The sequence below is a fragment of the Caretta caretta genome, chromosome 2, assembly GCF_965140235.1.
Source record: "Caretta caretta isolate rCarCar2 chromosome 2, rCarCar1.hap1, whole genome shotgun sequence".
Taxonomy (NCBI): domain Eukaryota; kingdom Metazoa; phylum Chordata; order Testudines; family Cheloniidae; genus Caretta; species Caretta caretta.
Genome location: NC_134207.1, coordinates 130,853,200 through 130,873,632, shown reverse-complemented (window position 1 = coordinate 130,873,632; position 20,433 = coordinate 130,853,200). Strand labels below are relative to the sequence as shown.

The 20,433-nt window shown below is 41.4% G+C and overlaps 1 protein-coding gene across 5 annotated transcripts in view; it reads right to left on the bottom strand.

Annotated features, from left to right (window-relative positions):
* CDH12 (cadherin 12) overlaps positions 1–20,433 on the bottom strand; it is an 862,602-nt gene that overhangs the window by 602,776 nt on the left and 239,393 nt on the right. The window lies entirely within an intron of this gene.

Sequence of the window (20,433 nt, the reverse complement as noted above, 5' to 3'; positions counted from 1 at the left end):
CCAGTTTTACAACGCTAGATGTTGAATTTACTTCATTCCATTTTTAGTCTTCATCTGAAAATCATATTCAGTGCTTATAAGGCTGAGAAGCTAAGTACTTATAAACAAGGAATAAATGATTAAGGTAAGTGCCCCAATTCCTGAATACATGCTGCTCTCTTTGTTTAAAATAATAAACGGAAATGATGGCCCAACTTTGAGAAGCTGGAGTTTGCCAAGGATAACCATCTCCGTCACATACACTGGCATTAACAGTCCCATGCACCCCAGAGGCAGACTGCTGTTAACGACGTACAACATTTTACATTCCCATACACCTACCAACTCAAAGAATCCCAAAATGACAATAGTCACTTCAGAGAGTAGTGCTGCACTGGAACTGTTGTGTTGCCCCTAAACTCTAGTGCATTATTTGAAGCTGTAGAGAAGATTAGATAGAGCAGAATGTAATTTGGCCATGCCACAGAGGTTATCTACATCCTTACTATCATGCAAGGTGTTACTGAGCACAAGAAAACAGAACTTCTATACATCCAGCTGCTCAGTGTCTCATAACACCACCATATTGTGGCATTGTTTTAATCCTGCTGCTAACTGAACACCACAAATTCCCTGAGTAACCTAGATTTTTCTCTGGAGGGGATGGGAGTGGGTGTGGGGAGGGAGCTGTAAGTTGCTAATGAGGCCCAGCTCTGCTTTGGAACAAATTCTCATGAGATCCTTACAGACCTAACAGCAGAATTTAGTCCTAAAATACTGAAACCAAAGAAATTCATGCTCTAAGGTGGTATTTAAAAGGTATTTACAGGTGTTAATTGATTTTCAATAAGTCAGGCCTGGAATCGCACATATAATTGTGCACTTAGTCCACATATGCAATTACCATGATGGTATGCACAACTCAAATATTTGGGTACATATATGCTCTGTTACTAATCTAGATGCTTCCCTAGAATGTGAAAACCCTCAATATTAATGCACAACAGCAATTTGCATACACAAATTAAGTCCCCAATTATGCCTTTTTTTTACATGCAATCACATGCCTGAATGGCTATCAAGTTCTTATTTTCTTTTCCTGAATCTTTGCAGATATGTGTATTTTCAGAACCCTCGAACACACAATTCACAACAGACTAACTTCAAAACGTATTTAATCCAATCACTTTGTGCACGTGGTTTCCTTTAATCCACTGGATACAAAGCTGAATGAAGCATTAAAAAACAGCAGCAGAAAGTTCATGCAATTAACCTCTTTACAAAAAAAAAGAGTTGATTTCTTACTGCCCCAATAAAAAAAGACTAATCACAAGCCTCCCTACACACAAACAAAACACACCTGTGTATACTGCACACCTCTCCTCTTTGTGACTGTTACCGCATCAGAGCCTACATTTTAAGCAGCACCGAGGCTAATCGATATGAGGATGGGAAACCTGCAAGGAAGAAAACCTGGGTGCTCAGAAATGGTGCTAGCTAGCACTTTCTCTGGGTGTGTCAACACTAACATTTTTCTTAGAATTTTCCACCTTTCCTGTAGTGCCAGCGGTAGTGGAAGCTGTATTATAGACAAGGTGTGCATGATTTTACCCTGCAACGACTAGCCTGCTCAGAGCAGATCTTGACAACCCATCGCTTACAGCACCAGTGGTTGGGCAGCTCTAGCACTCCCACCATTGTTCAGGCCAACGGAGTGGCACTGACGGTAGTGTAAATGTGGAACATCAAGAAAAATGTCAGTATAGGGAAGGGCTCTAAATCATCGCTGAACCAATACACTATGTGGTGATATAGAAAGTTATTGATGAAGATGCCTTCTTCCAGGAAAGAAAAGTGAAGTCTGGCCCGCATCTATCTTAGATATTTATATAGACAAGATATATATATATATATATATATATATATATATATATATATATATATATATATATATAACCATAATATCTGAGCACTTCACAATTTAATGTATTTATTGCCACAACAACCCCACTGAAGTAGGGAAGTACTAAGAGCTCTCAGTTACATATAGGAAACCGAGGCACAGAGGCTAAGTGACTTTCAAAAGGTCACACAGGCAATCAGTAGAACAGGCACTGGAAGGCAGGTCTCCACAGTACCAGGCTAGCATCCTAACTTCTGGATCATCCTTCCTCTTATTGGTTAGAGAAGGGATGTTAAGGCTGGTTTCCTGGACATGTTCCACCTTAACTCCATCCATTCTGCCTAATGCAGCTTGAATTCCTCTTACATTTATCTAAGACATTCTTCACTTTCTGTGCAATACTCTCATGCAGTGTTTCTCACAGTATTTTGTGCTGTCCAAGAAAACATTAGAGGTTGGAGACAGCTCTTGGACTTCCCCTCCCACACCAAAAAACATAACATTAAACAGGAGAAGCCAAGACTAGCTGTCTGTAGGCAGTTTTGTGAAGATGTAAAGGGTCATGACATCTTTTCAGGAACTTTCTGAAGTGAACTGGAACTGTAAACCTTTGGAGATTTGTCCATAATGCACACACATTGTACAGTACAATCCCCTACTTTATTCACAAATTGGGGATTGAGGAGTGCATAATAATTGAGAAGTTCATAAAACTGAACATCTCAAAATTATAGATGGCACAGTGCATAAGTTAATGTATGAATCCTTTAATGATAGCATACCTAAATGACTGGTAACAAAAGGAATACAGTGAGACTATTGCACTTGTGAAAATGGATTGCACTACATCATATAGTGATTGTCATAAATGTAAAGGGAAGGGTAAACCCCTTTAAAAATCCCTCCTGGCCAGAGGAAAAATCCTCTCACCTGTATAGGGTTAAGAAGCTAAAGGTAACCTCGCTGGCACCTGACCAAAATGACCAGTGAGGAGACAAGATACTTTCAAAAGCTGGGAGGAGGGACAGAAACAAAGGGTCTGTGTCTGTTGGTATGCTGCTTTGCTGGGGATAGAACAGGAATGGAGTGTTAGAACTTTTAGTAAGTAATCTAGCTAGGTATGCGTTAGATTATGATTTCTTTAAATGGCTGAGAAAAGAATGGTGCTGAATAGAATGACTATTTCTGTCTGTGTGTCTTTTTTTGTAACTTAAGGTTTTGCCTAGAGGGATTCTCTATGTTTTGAATTTAATTACCCTGTAAGGTACCTACCATCCTGATTTTACAGGGGTGATTCCTTTACTTCTATTTCTATTAAAAGTCTTCTTGTAAGAAAACTGGATGCTTTTTCATTGTTCTCAGATCCAAGGGTTTGGGTCTGTGGTCACCTATGCAAATTGGTGAGCATTTTTACCAAACCTTTCCCAGGAAGTGGGGTGCAAGGGTTGGGAGGATTTTGGGGGGAAAGACGTGTCTAAACTACGTTTCCCAGTAAACCCAGTTAGAGTTTGGTGGTGGCAGTGGTTATTCCAAGGACAAAGGATAAAATTAATTTGTACCTTGGGGCAGTTTTAACCTAAGCGGGTAAAAGTAAGCTTAGGAGGTTTTCATGCAGGTCCCCACATCTGTACCCTAGAGTTCAGAGTGGGGGAGGAACCTTGACAGTGATGTACATGCATACCATACTGTAGGCTCCTACAGACACTGGGGAAATTGCAGAATTTTCCTTGTTTCTAAAACATGGTACTAAAGCATTTTCACCAGTGCATAAGAAGGCCAATACACCCTGCTCAGACTGTGTGTGAACTTTGCTCCCAGCTGAAGTACATACACGTGTACTTTATTGATTGAGGGATAAAAATGGTTCATATGACTAGTCGTTCATAAGATCTGTGTTCAGTGTTCATCAGGGTACCACTGCAGAAGAAATCACTATTGGATAAAATGCAGACCTCTGTGATCAACTGCATTTTTTGTGAACCTCTTTCACCTGCATTCTGCCTACTAATCCATCTACACTAGCATTACTTCTAACACTGCAAGTGAAAGGTAAATGCAGATGGTTCTGCAGTTTATGACATGGGTGTCTGGTAACATTTGGATCCAGGTTAAGACTAGATATATAAAGGCACTATGGATTATTTGTGAAAAGCTATATAAAAAGCACTATCATTATTTGCTAAAGAGAAAAACTTGTTTGGGAGTGTATTAAGTGACTCAAGTTTTTCCCCTTTATACAGTCCGAGTTCTCAAAAAAAGGAGCAAACTATATAGAATACTGATTTCTGGGTACACAGGAATTTCATGGAAGACCCAGGTATAGCATGAATAGTGTCAGTGTAAATTTCCCAACATACCACAACAACGTGACTCAACAACAATAGTATTGCCAACACAAGGGTTAAAAATAATGAGGTTGTCATTAAGAAAAACCAATAGATTAGCTTTCAAAAATCTCAATTTTAAGATAGTTTGAGGTGAGGGGGGAGTGTCGTTTTTCTTTGCACTCAGGTTCCTGAGCATTCTGGAGACCACATTTTCAAGATTTTTGCCTCAACTATGAGTAGGATGGCGAGGTGTCCAGTTTTCAACAGGAACACCCGGTTGAAAAGAGACCCTAGCGGCTCTGGTCAGCACTGCTGACTGGGCTATTGACTATCTGGGGCCAGCAGGTTCCCAGCCCCACCCCAGAGCCCAAATCCTCACTTCCCTCCCAAACCCCAAACCCCTGCCCCAGCCCTGATCCCCCTTCGACCCTCTGAACCCCTGAGTCCAGCCCAGAGCACCCTCCTGCACCCTAACCCCCTCATCCTAAACCACACCCCCAGTCAGAGCCCTCACCCCCCCACACCCTAACCCACCACCCCAGCCCAGAGCCCCCTCCCACACTCCAAACCCTCAGCCCCAGTCCAGAGCCCCTCCTCCACCACAAACCCTTCATCCCTGGCCCCACTCCAAAGCCCACATCCCCAGCAAGAGCCCTCACCCACTCTCGCATCCCAACCCACTGCCTCAGCCTAGAGCCCCCTCCCACACTCTGAACTTCTCATTTCTGGCCCTACCCCAGAGCCTGCACCCCAGTAGGAGCCCTCACCCCCTCCCACACCCCAACCCCCCGAGACAGCCTGGTGAAAATGAGTGAGTGAGTGAGGGTGGGGAGAGTGAGTGACAAAGGGGGTGGGTGGAGTGAGTGGTGGGGAGTTGGAGAAGGGGCGGGGCCTTGGAGGAGGGTTGGGACAGGGAGCAGGGAAGGATATTCGGTTTTGTGGAAATAGAAAGTTGGTAACTCTAATTATGAGAGTTAGAAATGTACTTTTCTGTAGTGAAAACAGATTCCTACATCACCATTTGGCTCCAGGAGATGGAACTTTTAGAAAAAAAAACTAAATATTGTGACCCTAGAAATAGAATTGTGTGAGCTGATAACATAACAATACTAATCTAAAACATCCACCTCTGAGAACGTAGAAGTCTATCCTTTTGCCTAGTTTTTAAACTCTCTACTGACAGTTTCAACCAGAGTGCTAATTAGAGCCAATTATGGTGATTACCTTTGTGATGTGGTTCCTTTTCCATTAGGAATAGCTTGAAATCAACAAACTATCTTATGTTACACAATTGTACAGAGATTAGAAGGGAACAGGCTTAATCTGAAGAACTACCTTGAGATGAATAGCTCTAAGATCTCTTGAGATTTCTGGTACCTTGTCATTTTGGATGAGTTAAAGTTTCCAGAAGAAAAGCTTTTTGTCCTTATGTTTCTATTTGGAATGAAGATGTGCAGGATGTGAAAATGAAATATAAATGTTAAGAGCATCTTGAAGTTCAGAAAAAAAAAAGACTGAGGTAGAGTTTGTTTCATGTTTAGGTTAAAGTGTTCTAAAAGTTTTCAAGATACGCAAGCATCTTTTCAACTTCTTTGCAAAGACTTTGTAGCCAACCATTTATAAATTACACTTAATTTGTATGCCAGTAGTAAAAGATTTGAAGTCTCTGACACGTGATTAGAAGAAGCCTTTATTTTTACATATAAAAACCTGATTTGTAAATAAAACTGCAAAGGATTAGTATCCTTTTTATACATCCTATCAACCAGGATTATAGATCTAAGTGCCTTGTAAAAAAACCTGTTACAAGCTATGGAGTTTATGTGTGTTCTCACAATGCCACAATTCCCGCTTCACCCTCACTATGAAATATGGGAACAGCCTTTCATTCTCTCCCTGCCCTTGAAAACACATGCTTATTAAAGGCCTTCTGGAAACCTTCATTCTAGAAGGAAGGCCAGATGTTGTTCCCTCTAGCATTTGACAGTGTCACTACAGCTCGGTTAGGGTGGGAGTCTGGCTGGAGAACACCACACAAGACACCTGTCTCACAAACACCCAAGAGACTCTGTGATGACTTCACAGTCCTCCTATAACAGGCTATTTAGCAGAAATTATGAAATCACTAGAGCACTTCCCAGCCTTAAAACAGAAAATTAAGCAAAATACACATAATAATCAGTTCTGAAAGATTCAACTCTCATATAGCTATTCATTTTACTTCATTTTTACACCTCCAAGCATTGTCAATAACTCACTGTCAAGTCAATTACTACTGATAATTTACAAATACCCTACAGTTCATAAGCTCAAGCAGTATTCAGACCCTCACAATATATATGCACAACATTCAAAGCCAAAGACAGGCAGAGTTAACATTTTAATTTCCTTTCACTAATAGGTGCTGGAAATATTACTTATATTTTTCAGTGTTTGCTTTTTATTTTTTTAATTTTTGGTTGGCTCTTGTATGCATCATTAATAAAAGGAGATATACATTTTATGTGCATTCTTGGATATGGAAAGATTAACAACACTGCTAACTTCCCAGATAAAGGGTGATAAACACAGCTGTCATAACAGTCATTCCTCTAAGGAATCCCTGAGCAATGGGTCATTGCTGAGGTTGGTAACTACTAATCCAAACCAATCATTAATTTCAGGATCAATGCTGAGGACATTGCTTACTATTGTATTACTTAAAATAGTTTATAGCTCTAATAATGTCCTTTAGAATAAGTTACTATAAATCACAGCTGAATGGCTGCATTGAAAAAAAATCAGTCATTTTCTGTTAACCTACTGATTTTCTACCAATTACAGTGCAGGAAACACTCTATTAAATTATAGTGATATTCTGCACTTCTATTAATATTTTGCAGCTTCAATTTTTCCTTTTATAGTAAAGTATTAGATGCATTAAAGATTAAATAAAACATAGAAGAAGAGGTACATTACAAAAACATAACACAGTACAAATTAGAAAATAAGATAATGGTAAGGTAAACAGCCAGGACAAATGAGGCGTCAGGTACAGGCCTTCACACAAGTAAGGGTATCATTTACCCGTCAATGAAAAGAACCCATGAAAATGAACCAAGGCTGGCTTACAAAAATGGTGACTGCATGGTATAGAACAAAATGAGGAAGCATAAGAAAACAGATGTTTAGGGATTAGTTTATGTCATAACCATACAGCTAAGGGTAGCTTAGAATTCCTCCTTACCTGTAAGGGGTTAAGAAGCTCAGATAACCTGGTTGGCACTGGACCAAAAGGACCAATGGGGAAAGAAGATACTTTCAAATCTGGGGTGTGAGGGGGAAGGCTTTGTTTGTGTTCTTTGTTTTGTGTGTTCTCTGGGGAAGCAGAGAAGCATCAGGTCGGAAAACTCCTCCTAAAAATCATCCTAAAATGAGGCTCAATGTTGCAAAAAGAGTAAGTACATAAGGCAAGGCGCGTTAGATTATCTTTTGTTTTTAGCTGGTGGATATTCCCTGTGCTAAGAGGGAGGTTTATCCCTAGTTTTTTGTAACTTTAAAGTTTTGCCTAGAGGGGAATCTTCTGTGTTTTGAGTCTGATTACCCTGTAAAGTTACCTTTCATCCTGATTTTACGGAGGTGCTTCTTTTACTTTTTCTCTTTATAATAAAGTTCTGTTTTTTAAGAACCTGGTTTACCTATTTGGTTGGTAGATTATTCTCAAGCCTCCCCAGGAAAGGGGGTGAAAGAGCTTGGGGGATATTTTGGGGAAACAGGAACTCCAAGTGGTCCTTTTCCTGAATCTTCGTCTAACTCACTTGGTGGTGGCAGCAGTACCCATCCAAGGACAAGGAAGGATTTGTGCCTTGGGGAAGTTTTTAATGTAAGCTGGTAGAAATAAGCTTACGGGGTCTTTCATGCTGGTCCCCGCATCTGTACCCTAGAGTTCAGAGTGGGGAGGGAACCCTGACAGTTTGAATGTAAAACTCAAAGAAAAACTCAAGAGGGAGATGGTTGGAAAGCCAGATGTTTTGAGACCAGGGGGAATGTGTGTGTACCCAACAAGTGAAACAAAACCATTAATAGTAACACAATTTTTATTAGGGAAAAATCTAGTAAATCTATACTCATATTATTCTGCATAGTATTCCACTTTAGTTAACTATGCATTGCATTTAGGTGTTGTATGAGTGTATAACCTCCCATTCAATATCTGTTAGTTATCAGACAATAAAAGTGCAAAAAGAGAAAGTTGTTTAGTCACTTTGTAAAACTTGCATTTCATCTTTTCTCTTTTACCTAGAAATCTAGCTCGTAAGTCATTAAAATAAATATGCAATTTGTGAAGGAAGTACCTACCCGATTTAACTTAAATTTCCCAGAGAGACCATTATAATCTTTCACAATAACATAACTGCTGTACATGCACGCTTAAGGCAAAATCTTGCCCCTTCTGGTATGCAGGTGCCCTAGTAGAGGAAGAGTGATGGAATTTTATTTTCACTCATGAATAGCTCAAGAAAGTGCCTCTTTGGGAGATGGGTTACTGAGTTGGCCAATGAATCACAATTCCAAGAATGTATGTACATTTGTTGCACTATGTGACAGTTACGGCAATTTTCTACAACATTATGGACAAACCTTAATGAATTAAATCGTATTAAATTAAGTACCTTTGGAGTCCATTGCTTTAAAAATGAGACAATTTTCGTATTATTGTGGGGGTTGTATGTAAGTTTTCTAAGGGGGAGATGTGGCCAATGTAAACCTGGGGAAGTGCTATGAGCTTCAAAGGACTATTTTAAATAAACAATGTGCCGGACAAAGTTAAGTGAGGTTCCTGGTGAGGTGAATGCAAATTAGCACCCCCAGTTATGCAAAGAACCTACATTTTGAAGCTTGGCCCTGAGGAGGGGACTCTTGCCATGGCCTCTGCAGATCAAAGATCCAAACTGGATAAAAGTGACTCTCGGATACATGGGTGTACTTGTCATGAGCTAACTGTTGTTCTGAACTTGTGACAACAGAAAAAAAAAACATTGATCTGCTGCCAGAGAACTTGTTGGAGTTGGGGTGAACTCTGGTAAGCTTTTAGCATGCATGTAGGTTCTTTATTGCTTAAACAGGTTTTCTCTGTAATATTTTCAGCTTAAGAATAAATGTGCTTGCTTAGAAAGGTCTGAGTGGTAACTTAGACCGGTTTATAGCCTCTGTGGAGAAAAACAAAGCAGGCCTGCTGAGGCACTCTGACTTGCTGAGGAATTCACAATGTCGACAGAGAACCATGTAGGCCAGAAATATTCCTCCCAAGAGAGGTGATGGCTGGAAAGCTGAAAGCCTTAGAGCGTTCCCTCCCTGGACGATGGAGGGAGACTAGAGGTGCAGCTGTCCGGAACTGTGACACGTTGCACTGCCTCTGGGACACACTGAAGATAGCACTACACCATGTCTACCACTTCCTTGTGTGAATCAGTCCCATCTGCAGGGAAAAAATGAGTCTGGGAAATAATAGTGTGTTTGGGGACAGAGCTGGAGCGATCATACAATCTACTTCAAACATGAGATTTATTTTTTTGTTAGTTAGTCGGCACCTAATGTTATTCCTTCTATCCATATCAAATATGGATGTAACTAGAAACAATAAGGAATTGAGTGATGGCTGGATTTTTCTTCCCAAGTAGGACATCTGACTAACATGGTAAAACAATAAATGTATGTATTTTTCAGCAAATAAATATCTCAAATTAAGAAATTCTGGAGGCAACGAACTAGAGTCACCTCCCATAACAACTGTATTTGCCTCTCATTTCCTGTCTGTTTCATTGAGGTGTTGAATCAGAAACATAAATGGCTTCTGCACTCAGCAGATGTACCGTATCACTGCTTACAATTATAAAAAAGATTCTAGAAGCCTATATTTTAGAGAGGGTGGACGGGTAACTGCACAAGTCAATATTTTGCTTTAAAAATTTAGTTGGACTGTTGTCTACTAGAAGTTGCTTTTATTTTATAACCAAAGTATACAAGATAAAAGAATCAATCCAGCATTAAGCGTATGGAAGACATTTTTGTTAGTGAGTAATGGTGTTTGAGGATTTTTTAAAATACATTTTCTTATTGAATAATAATACTTTGATTTATGTACAGCTTTATACACATTTGTTTTGTTTGCTTGGGTTTGGGGGGGTGAAGAAGGGGGGCTAAATTTACTGTTTGCTTTGTACACTGTTATAGATACATGGCAAATGAGATTTATGTTTGCTGTAATGTAAATTGTAAAACCATTGGTGATAAATACAAATGTTAGAAACTAGAGATTTGTGAATAGCATGTTGCATTCACAAACCATTTCCGTGTAGACTGTGCTTCACAAATAAAAATTAATCACCCTCCATGCCACATGGCTACCCATTGTCTATTAGGTAAAAATAAATAAAGGTGCCCATAGGAATATTTGTGAGCTCTTCATAGTTTACTTGGGGTCTGTATTGTGCCTTTAGTGTCAATTTTAGGGCACAGAATGTCAAAAGTCATAGAGTTAGAGTAACGTTCTGAAATCTCCCTATCGCCCCACTTTAGTAAATGGCACTTTGCTCGGCTTCAAGTGACAGTGTGTCCTATATCCTCATCGCAGAGATAAAAACAGACACTGAAAGCCTTTTACATAGTCTGCCTAAGCAAATTTACTTTTTACTTTCTAGCTTATAATTTCCACTATTTTTTAGCATCATTATTTTGCAATTTTACAGGAGGCAGTCCTATTTATCTTATTCTTATCTCAAGCACTTGTGAAACAAATTAGCTAATATATCCAGTGTTTCATCTGCCATACAGACAGCAAAGCACAGATTCAGCTACCTGCTGCTGATGGGAATGCGTCAGAACCCTACCATCGCAGAATAAATCTTTCTAAATCATTTTAGAAGTGGATTGTTTGTCATCTACAGATTGTATTAAATAAACCAGAACATGGCATCACATTTTATTTTAAAAACATGTTAATATCAGGGAATTATTTCATCTCGTACAGTCATCAGCAAACACAGTAAACAATAAGAACAACAAATCAATACTAACCCTATTTTATAATGCCTGTTGACACTGCAACAGAAGACAACCAAAAACCTTCTTTATGGAACAATCCTACACAATTTAGATGATGCCAATAATATTCTATTGAAATGTATCAGGAATTCTATAAATTAGTGTAAAAGCCTATGGAATTTAATACAGAATAAGATCCTCTCTATAGGGTTTTCAAGCCATTATTTCAAAGTAAACATTATTATGGGCAGTATCCACAACATATGGCTAACATTTGCAAAAGTGAATATTGATTTTTGGTGTTTAATCTGAATTACTGAAAGGGACCTCATGTTCAGGGGGTTACTGCTCAGAGCTTGTGTGTCTGATATTAGGCACAGCATTTGTGGCAACTAAAGACCACTAGTCACTTGGAAATCTTGGTCCATATGCGTGAAGTACACATTCTCTAGGTTGATTTCTGATGGTGCAACTGAAAGATAAAGCCTCTGACAAGAACTGGGAAGGAAAGAGGTTTCCTGTCCCACAAAGTTGAATATTTCAAAACAAAGTACCATCCAAAATTGGGATGAACAATATTTTGAAATCTTTGCAAATTAATAAATTGTGTGTGGGGGGGGAATCAGTTTGGATCAATCCAAATGTTCAATTTTTAAACAGTTTGTTTCGACATTGACTTTTTTTTTCTTTACTCTGATTGGCTCAAATTTCTATACTAAAAGTTGTTTTGAGCCAAAGAATTGGGAATTTTTAGCTTTGACCATCTCAAAACAAAATGTTGACAATATTTTTTTTTAAATCAGAATTCAGAGAAATGTGTCGAAACTGACCCCTTCCTGAAAAAAGCTTCTGTTTTGATGAATCAGCCTGTTTCAATGAAGAAGGAAATGTGTAGAAAAATTCCCAGCCATCCCTACCTCTGACCAATATCAATAATTTGAATGGGTTACAATGGGGCCCCCAGGTCAAAGCAGAATAGTAGATGCTGGCAGAGTGATGTGGGTCTTATATGTGGAGTTCCAGATTTGAGATATTGTAGTCCATTGGCCTATATCAAGGGAACAACTGAGGTTGGGCTTTGTGGCCCATTAGTTTGCTTGCAATTGGGAGAACAGTCAGTAAAAACTCAGACTTGAGTCATGATTGTGTACGTTCTGACCTTTAAAATGGAAGTTGTGATGGTCAGTCCATGCAAAGGATACAATCTCCACTTCCCAAACATCTAATCCCCTCCCAAACACCAGCTGCAAAGGCAGCAAAATGCATTAGTCCAAATGTCATTGTTACATTATCTCTAATTGTAGCTTGCATGCCGAAGTCCAAAGGCCAAATCCTGTATTTTGTTACACACAGGGACTATTGGCATCTACACACAGGCCCATAGATTTCTGAGTGGCTCCACAAGGGCACTCAATTAATTCCAGAACTGGGAATCAAGTTTGCAAAGACAAAAAGAAGTTCCAGACACTACATTTGGAAAACTACACCTGAGAGATCAGAGTTTATTTTTGGGTCTTGAATCATAAATATGTCTCAATGTTCTTTTATACTTATTCTTAGGGGCCTAACTGAGGCCAGTACTGCATACTGGCACCTTCCACAGACCATCAGGTTGTTGGTCAGAATCTCAGCTTTTTTTTTTTAAAGTAAGTAAACCTTTACCCCTTAGAGCTACAAAGAAAACAAAGAGAGTGTGATACTAGTGTAAAGTGATGCAGTGATGCCTGCCTCCATCAACAGACAACCTGTGGAAAAAAGAAAGAAAGAAAAAAGTTTCTGCTACTTTTAAACACTTGTCAGCACTCCAGAACCAATTCAGTTTATATGTCAATGAGGAAGAATCCCTTTTGAGTTGGGCATGATCAACAGAATTGTTCACTATGTTCCAAAAGCAGGACCAGATTCCATCATCTTCCTTTACTCCCATGCAACGTTACTAAAGAAAAGGAGATTGTACAGACATAAGTGAGGACAGAATCCTTGAGCGAGGTCATTAGAAAGAATTCTGATTCTTTTGACATATGGTGCTGATCAGTTAGACTCTGAGCACGTGGGCAAGACCCACCAGCCAGAAGCCTGGGGAAAAAATTCTCTGCAGTAACTCTGAGCCTTCTCCATCTAGCATCACATCACTTGCTGTTGAAGATACTTGCTACTAGCAGTTGGTTTTCCCTCACCTGCTGTCAAGGTTCCTTCCCCACTCTGAACTCTAGGGTACAGATGTGGGGACCTACATGAAAACCTCCTAAGCTTATATTTACCAGCTTAGGTTAAAACTTCCCCAAGGTACAAATATTTTCCTTTTTCCCTTGGACTTTATTGCTGCCACCACCAAGCGTCTAACAGATATATAACCAGGAAAGAGCCCGCTTGGAAATGTCTTTCCCCCCAAAATCCTCCCAAACACTACAGCCCTTTTCCTGGGGAAGGCTTGATAAAAATCCTCACCAATTTGCATAGGTGAGCACAGACCCAAACCCTTGGATCTTAAGAACAATGAAAAAGCAATCAGGTTCTTAAAAGAATAATTTTAATAGAAGAAAAAGTAAAAGAATCACCTCTGTAAAATCAGGATGGTAAATACCTTACAGGGTAATCAGATTCAAAACATAGAGAATCCCTCTAGGCAAAACCTTAAGTTACAAAAAGACACAAAAACAGGAATATACATTCCATTCAGCACAGCTATTTTATCAGCCATTTAAACAAAACAGAATCTAACGCCTATCTAGCTAGATTACCTACTAAGTTCTAAGACTCTATTCCTGTTCTGTTCCCAGCAAAATCATCACACAGACAGAGAGAACCTTTGTTTCCCCCGCCCCCTTCAGCTTTGAAAGTATCTTGTCTCCTCATTGGTCATTTTGGTCAGGTGCCAGCGAGGTTATTCTAGCTTCTTAACCCTTTACAGGTGAAAGGGTTTTTCCTCTGGCCAGAAGGGATTTAAAGGTGTTTACCCTTCCCTTTATATTTATGACACCCCCTAGTTTAAATACCTCTTCTACCAACTTTTTAATGTTACATGCCAGCAGCATGATTCTGTTTTGGTTAAGGTAGAGCCCATATTTCCTGTGTAGGGTCCTCCTTTCCCAAAAGGTTCCCCAGTTCCTAAAAACAAACCCTTTAACCATCCTCCCTACACCATCATCTCATCCATTAATTGAGTCCCTGCAGTTCTTCCTGTCTTCCTGGCCCTGCAAATGGAATTGGAAGCCTTTCAGAGAATGCTACCATGGAGTTCCTGGACTTTAATCTCTTATCTAGCAGCCTAAATTTGGCTTCTATTCAGTTATATTGCAAGTGGTTAGTGTCTTGCACTTTAGCTAAAGAATCTCCTCTGCTAAATAGCACTATTAGAACTTACACACTCTCTTTGCCACACAAGTTTTAGCATGCGTGATGATCAGAGACTCTAAAGCAGGTTCACTTCTATCTTAAGAAGACAGCTCTTTATGAATCAACCCGTACTCAGGGAGAAAGCAGGGATACAATTAGGCAGGAAGTGTCCTTCCCATCCTCCCCCCTGGGAGCCAGGACTTAAAACCCTCCTGAGAGCTGGAGCAATTCGGAGACAGGGCCGGCTCTAGGATTTTTGCTGCCCCAAGTAAAAAAAATTTTGGCCACCCCCACTTTTTTCGTGCCCCCCACCCCCAGCTCCGCCCCTTCCCAACCCCTTTTCCAAATCCCTGGCCCTGCCTCCTCCCCCAGGGATGCTGCATTCCCCCCCACATTGCTTCCTGCGGCTCCCCCCGCAACCCCCCACCCTAGATCACCTCCACTCCGCCTGCTCCCCTGAACATGACGCCACTCCGCTTCTCCCCCCTCCCTCTCAGGCAAGGGAGAGGCAGCACGTTCAGGGGAGCAGGCGGAGCAGAGGTGAGCAAGGGTGGGGGGAAGTGCAGAAAGTAACAGGGGGGTAGAGAAACCACTCCCCGCCCCAGCTCACCTCCGCTCCACCACCGCCGCCTCAGCCGAGCGTGCCGCCGCTCAGCTTCTCCTCCCTCCCTCCCATGCTTGCCCCATGCAAAACAACTGTTTTGCATGCGGCAAGCCTGGGGTGGGGGGGGAGAAGCAGAGCAGTGGCGGCACGCTCAGGGGAGCAGGTGGAGGTGGCGGCAGAGCGGAGGAGAGCTGGGGCAGCAGGGGCACATTTAGGGGCGGCATGGCCAGTGCCAGAATGTCGCCCCTAGAAATGTGCCACCCCAAGCACCTTCTTGTTTTGCTGGTGCCTAGAGCCAGCCTGTTTGGAGAGCACAGCAGATCCTTGGATGGCCTGGGCCCGGACAGCACTCCCGTCCACCCTTTCCCCCTCCCCCGTCTTCTGACATTACTCAGACTTGGCCAGTCTGGGTCACGCGCATGTGATTATGAAAGTGGGTTAGGGCTTGGGACATTAACGCTTTCTTTCTTCCCCTGAGTGACATGGGAGCATTCCCAGCACTCTCTGCTGTTATTTTATTATTTTATCAATAAAGCTTTAAAATTTAGACACTTGGTGTGTCTCGTCATCTCCTCCCCCCAAAAAAAATCCTGTGGCCCCAGGATTGGTCAATTGTGGCCCAGGCAGATTGGTAACGAAAATCTGTCACACCTTTTCTGAGTCCCTACCCCACTTACTCCATCCCCCTTCCCTCCCTCGCTCGCTCTCCCCCACCCTCACTCACTTTCACTGGGCTAGGGCAGGGGGTTGGAGTGTGGGAGGGAGCATGAGCTCTGGGCTGGTGCAGAGGGATTCAGAATGCAGGAGGGGGGTCTGGGCTGAGCCTGGGGCAGGGGGTTGGGCTGCAGGAGGGAGTGCGGGATGCAAGCTCTGGGAGGGAGTTTGGGTGCAGGAGGGAGCTCCAGGCTGGGGTAGCGGGGTGGGATGCAGGAGGGGGTTTGGGGTGCTGGCTCTGAGAGGGGACTCAGGGCTAGGACATGGGGGTAGGTGCAGGCTCCAGCCATTAGGCGCTTACCTCGGAAGGCTCCCAGTTGGCAGCACAGTGAGGCTAAGGCAGGCTTTCTGCCTGGCCTGGCCCTGTGCTGCTCCCAGAAGCGGCTGGCATGTCACTGTGGCCCTTGGGGGAGAGGGCTCCACACACTGCCCATGCCCACAAGCGCAGCCTCCGCAGCTCCCATTGGCTGCAGTTCCAAGCCAATGGAAGCTGCGGAGTTGGCACTGAGGGGGGGAAATGTACGGAGGCACCTGCCGCCCCAAGGGCCTCAGGGACGTGCCAGCTGCTTTTGGAGTGGCACAGAAGCAGGACAGGCAGGGAGCCTGCCTTAGCCCTGCTGTGCTGATGGACTTTCAGCACCTAAAATCTCCCAGTTTGGCTTCAGTAGCCTCCAGGATATATGGAGTGATACCGAGAGCGTTGACAACCCTTTGTGCTCACATGAACCAAGCTGGGAGTGCAGAACAGCTGATGCATGCAGATTAGGACTGAAAACATGCAGAATTACATACACATACAAATTCATGACTTTTGCACATGTACTAGGCATTTTCCTTGTGCATTTCCACTTGCACCTTTGGACTGCACTTTTAAACACATGGTTCTGTATTTCAGGACCACAGCCTTAGAGGTGGGAGGAAGGATATTCAGTAGAAATGAAATAACGTATAGTGCAATAGAATCGGGGGGAGGAAGTCAGTTTCAGACAAAGAATATTCACAGATTAGATTATTCTGCAGTTGATTTCTGCTTACTTACATCAGTGAAACAAAAAAATCTGCCGAATACTGCAAGCATTCTTGGGGAGCTGATTGCTTGTATGTTTCTATATTTTTTGTCTGATTCTACTGAGCAGCTACAGTTTCTACTTCTGGCAGAAGTACTAATAAGTGTATCCCTGATAGCAACACAAGTCATGTACAATTACACTGAGAAGATTTATTTTGTAAAGTTGAGGCTATGCACATCCATTAATAATTGAATTCCAGGACTATAATGGCCATCACATAATAACTGAAATTAGGAAGTCAGAAATTTCAAGGATTCAGCAGATTCTGTGGAAGCAGCACTCAGAAGAAGACAGTCATTTTTCCTTTTCAATGTTATGTCTCCCCAGACTTAACAAATTAAGTGTAATGGTGACAGATATAAGGGTCATAGCCTGGCTTCATGGTACTTGATATGTGAATGGCTAACTTGAACTGACTGTGGAAAGGTCCTATCTGATTATATTAAGTTTTAACTGGTGTATCAACTGCTGGCCAATTATGATCAGAGTAGCATTCATGAAAGTTTATGCCCAAATAAATCTGTTAATCTTTAAGGTGCCACCGGACTCCTTGTTGTTTTTGTGGATACAGACTAATACAGCTACCCCTGAGATACTTGGATCTATAGTACCAAATGCTTGACCTACTCATTTTCAGAAAATTAGCTCGAGAACACCCAGCTCACTCCTTTCCACTCTGTGGGTGAAGGGGAGAAGACAATTTAGACAGACATGATTTTCAGAAAAGAATGCCCTATGACTCTCAACAAGAAACCAAGAGCACAGAGGCATTCCATCATAATACAGTCTGACAAGAGATGGTGAATGGTACAAATTATCCAATGACTGTTTCTATCTGAGCTATGGAGAAAAACTGACTTTAAACCAGTACTTATAATGGGGATGAGGCAGGAAGGGGCTGAGCACCAGCAACCTCCACATGCTCTGGCCACATCCCTTTTCTTGTGAACCTGGAACAGCTGGTTGGTGTGGAAGCAGGGTCCTGGTTGGTGTGGCTCTGCCCTTTTGCCACAATGCCCAGGGAGTCTAATGTCTTTGTTGGGGATGCAACATGGTCTAGCTGGTAAAGCACTGGACTAGAAGACAGGACCACTCTGTTCTATTCTCAGCTCTATCACGGGCATGCTGTGTGACTTCAGGCAAGACACTTCATCCCTCTGTGCCTCAGTTTTTCCTCCCACCCACTGTCAATCTTGAGTACTGGATTTTCAGAGCCAGGACTCTCTTTCATACGTGTTTGTATACTACCTTGCACAATAAGGCCTGATATTGGCATACCCTCTAAATGCTTCTGCAATGCAAATAGATAAGTGATGTCAGACATTCCCAGGCCTTGTGCACTTGCATCAAGTATTGAGATTTTATGCCGGACCACTCCAAGGGAGCAGGAGAGAGAAGACTAACTTTCCCCTCCTGTATATACCTCTGCGGAAACAGGCACAATCTAAACCACAATCTGTAATTTCATGTTTCATCAGAAATGCCATAATAATTTATATCATATCAATAATTCCCGCTTCCTTAGAAGCAAAATCTGATAAAGCACCGTGTCTCCCATAGCATCAATGCGTATTATAATATGTCATTTGTATACTTTCTCTTATTCTGTACATAGAACATCTGTTAACCCTGTCATCCCCATCTGGTCCCCTTACCACCAGATGTTATTCTCCAAGCTGCATTCAGAATCTCTAGAATTTGGCTTTACCATGTGTTTATAGGAAAAAAAACCAGGAATCTCTACAAATAACTGAGGGCTAAGTTGGTATTCTCAAAAATGAGAAGCTTTCATATATAATTAGGTCTTCCTCATTAGTATTGAAAGTAGGGCTGGTAGAAAATTTTCTGTCAGAAAACTGTTCCATCGGAATATGCTGACTGGACAAATCTGAAACATTTCACTGGCGTGTATTGATTTTGTTCAAATTTTTGAAAGGAAATTGCTGAAACATTTTTTGATAAAGTCAAAATGTTGTGTAACAACTTTCTATAGTATACATGTAAAAATGTTAGTATGTAATATAATAGAAAAGTCTAAGTGATAAAGTTGGAATGGAAAACAGTTATGTCATTATTACCAAAATAGAATATTTTAGAAGTTTCATTCTGAGGTAACTGAAACACATGCACCACCCCACACCACCAAATAACAAAAAAAAAAACCTTTTTGTTCTGATTTGGGATGATAGATTTTTTTTTCCAGAGAAAAGAAATTCTGAATTTCAAGCAGCTCCAATGGAGCCCCCTAAACACAAATGCTTAGTGAAAACCAGAAGTTGTGACTAATCCACATAATGCTCTCTAAAACAGATAGCTTTGAAGGGATATCTCAAGTTAAGTGGGATCTTAGCTGGAATGTCTTACTTATCTTATTGTGTTCTCAGCAATATCATTAATAGGGAATTGTCTGGTTATGTATAATTTCATAAATCTGTCATCCAAATCAGAGACCCAAAGGCAAAGTGTAGCACCCAGTGACTTCATGCCAATTTTGGAAATTCCCTGAAAGATTTTGGCTTCATAAAAGCTAGTGAGCAGATGATGAGACCAGTCTGAGTGAAACTTTGGTCCTAGTTATACCCTTTGCAACTCCATTACAACCTGTGGCTGGTATTATTTTGAAAGATAAAGGGCAATAGCAAATTGAGAAATCACTGCTAACCTAGTATTCTCTTTTGAAATTGCAGACTTCTGGAATGAAGAAAATTGGAAGAATTTTAACCTGCTGCACTTTATGTGAGCAAACAATACAGAACAGAAATTGCATTTACAAAATGACAGGGAGTGTTGTGTGTGACTGGCACACCAGTGAAAGAAGAGACAAGTCAGCCAACAGCTTTATGTGGCATGGTATGAGACAGAAATCTCAAGGCAGTTTAGGCAATATGCCATTACCAAAAAAGTAGGTGTATTACATGCCTTTAACTCATTGATATGTATTATGCAATCCTATACAGCACAATGATGTGATGCATAAAGATCAGAAGCATTATATTGATGGGCCATATAGAACAGCATTCAGAAAAATCTAATTTATACAGCACTGAAATTAATGACAAAGATTGATGAACCAGTGTCTAGGACACGCCTGCACTATGGACAAAAGGGTGGATTATAATTAAGATTGAGGCTGAACTACGTGAAGAAGCAACCAGGATATTCTTACAGTAAAAATAAAATAAGATCTGTGACAGGGTCAGGCCAGATGGCTACAGGAGAGTGATAGAAGACAGATATATTAGCCCCAGGTTAGTAGGTCCCTTTTGCCTCGGTAAGGTAACACGGAAGGTTCCATAACAATCAGTAACTTTCTGGAAACAATTAAGACAGAAAAGCTGATTAGAACACCTGCAGCCAATCAAGAAGCTGCTAGAATCAATTAAGACAGGCTAATCAGGGCACCTGGGTTTAAAAAGGAGCTCACTTCAGTTTGTGGCGTGTATGTGAGGAGCTGGGAGCAAGAGGCACTAGGAGCTG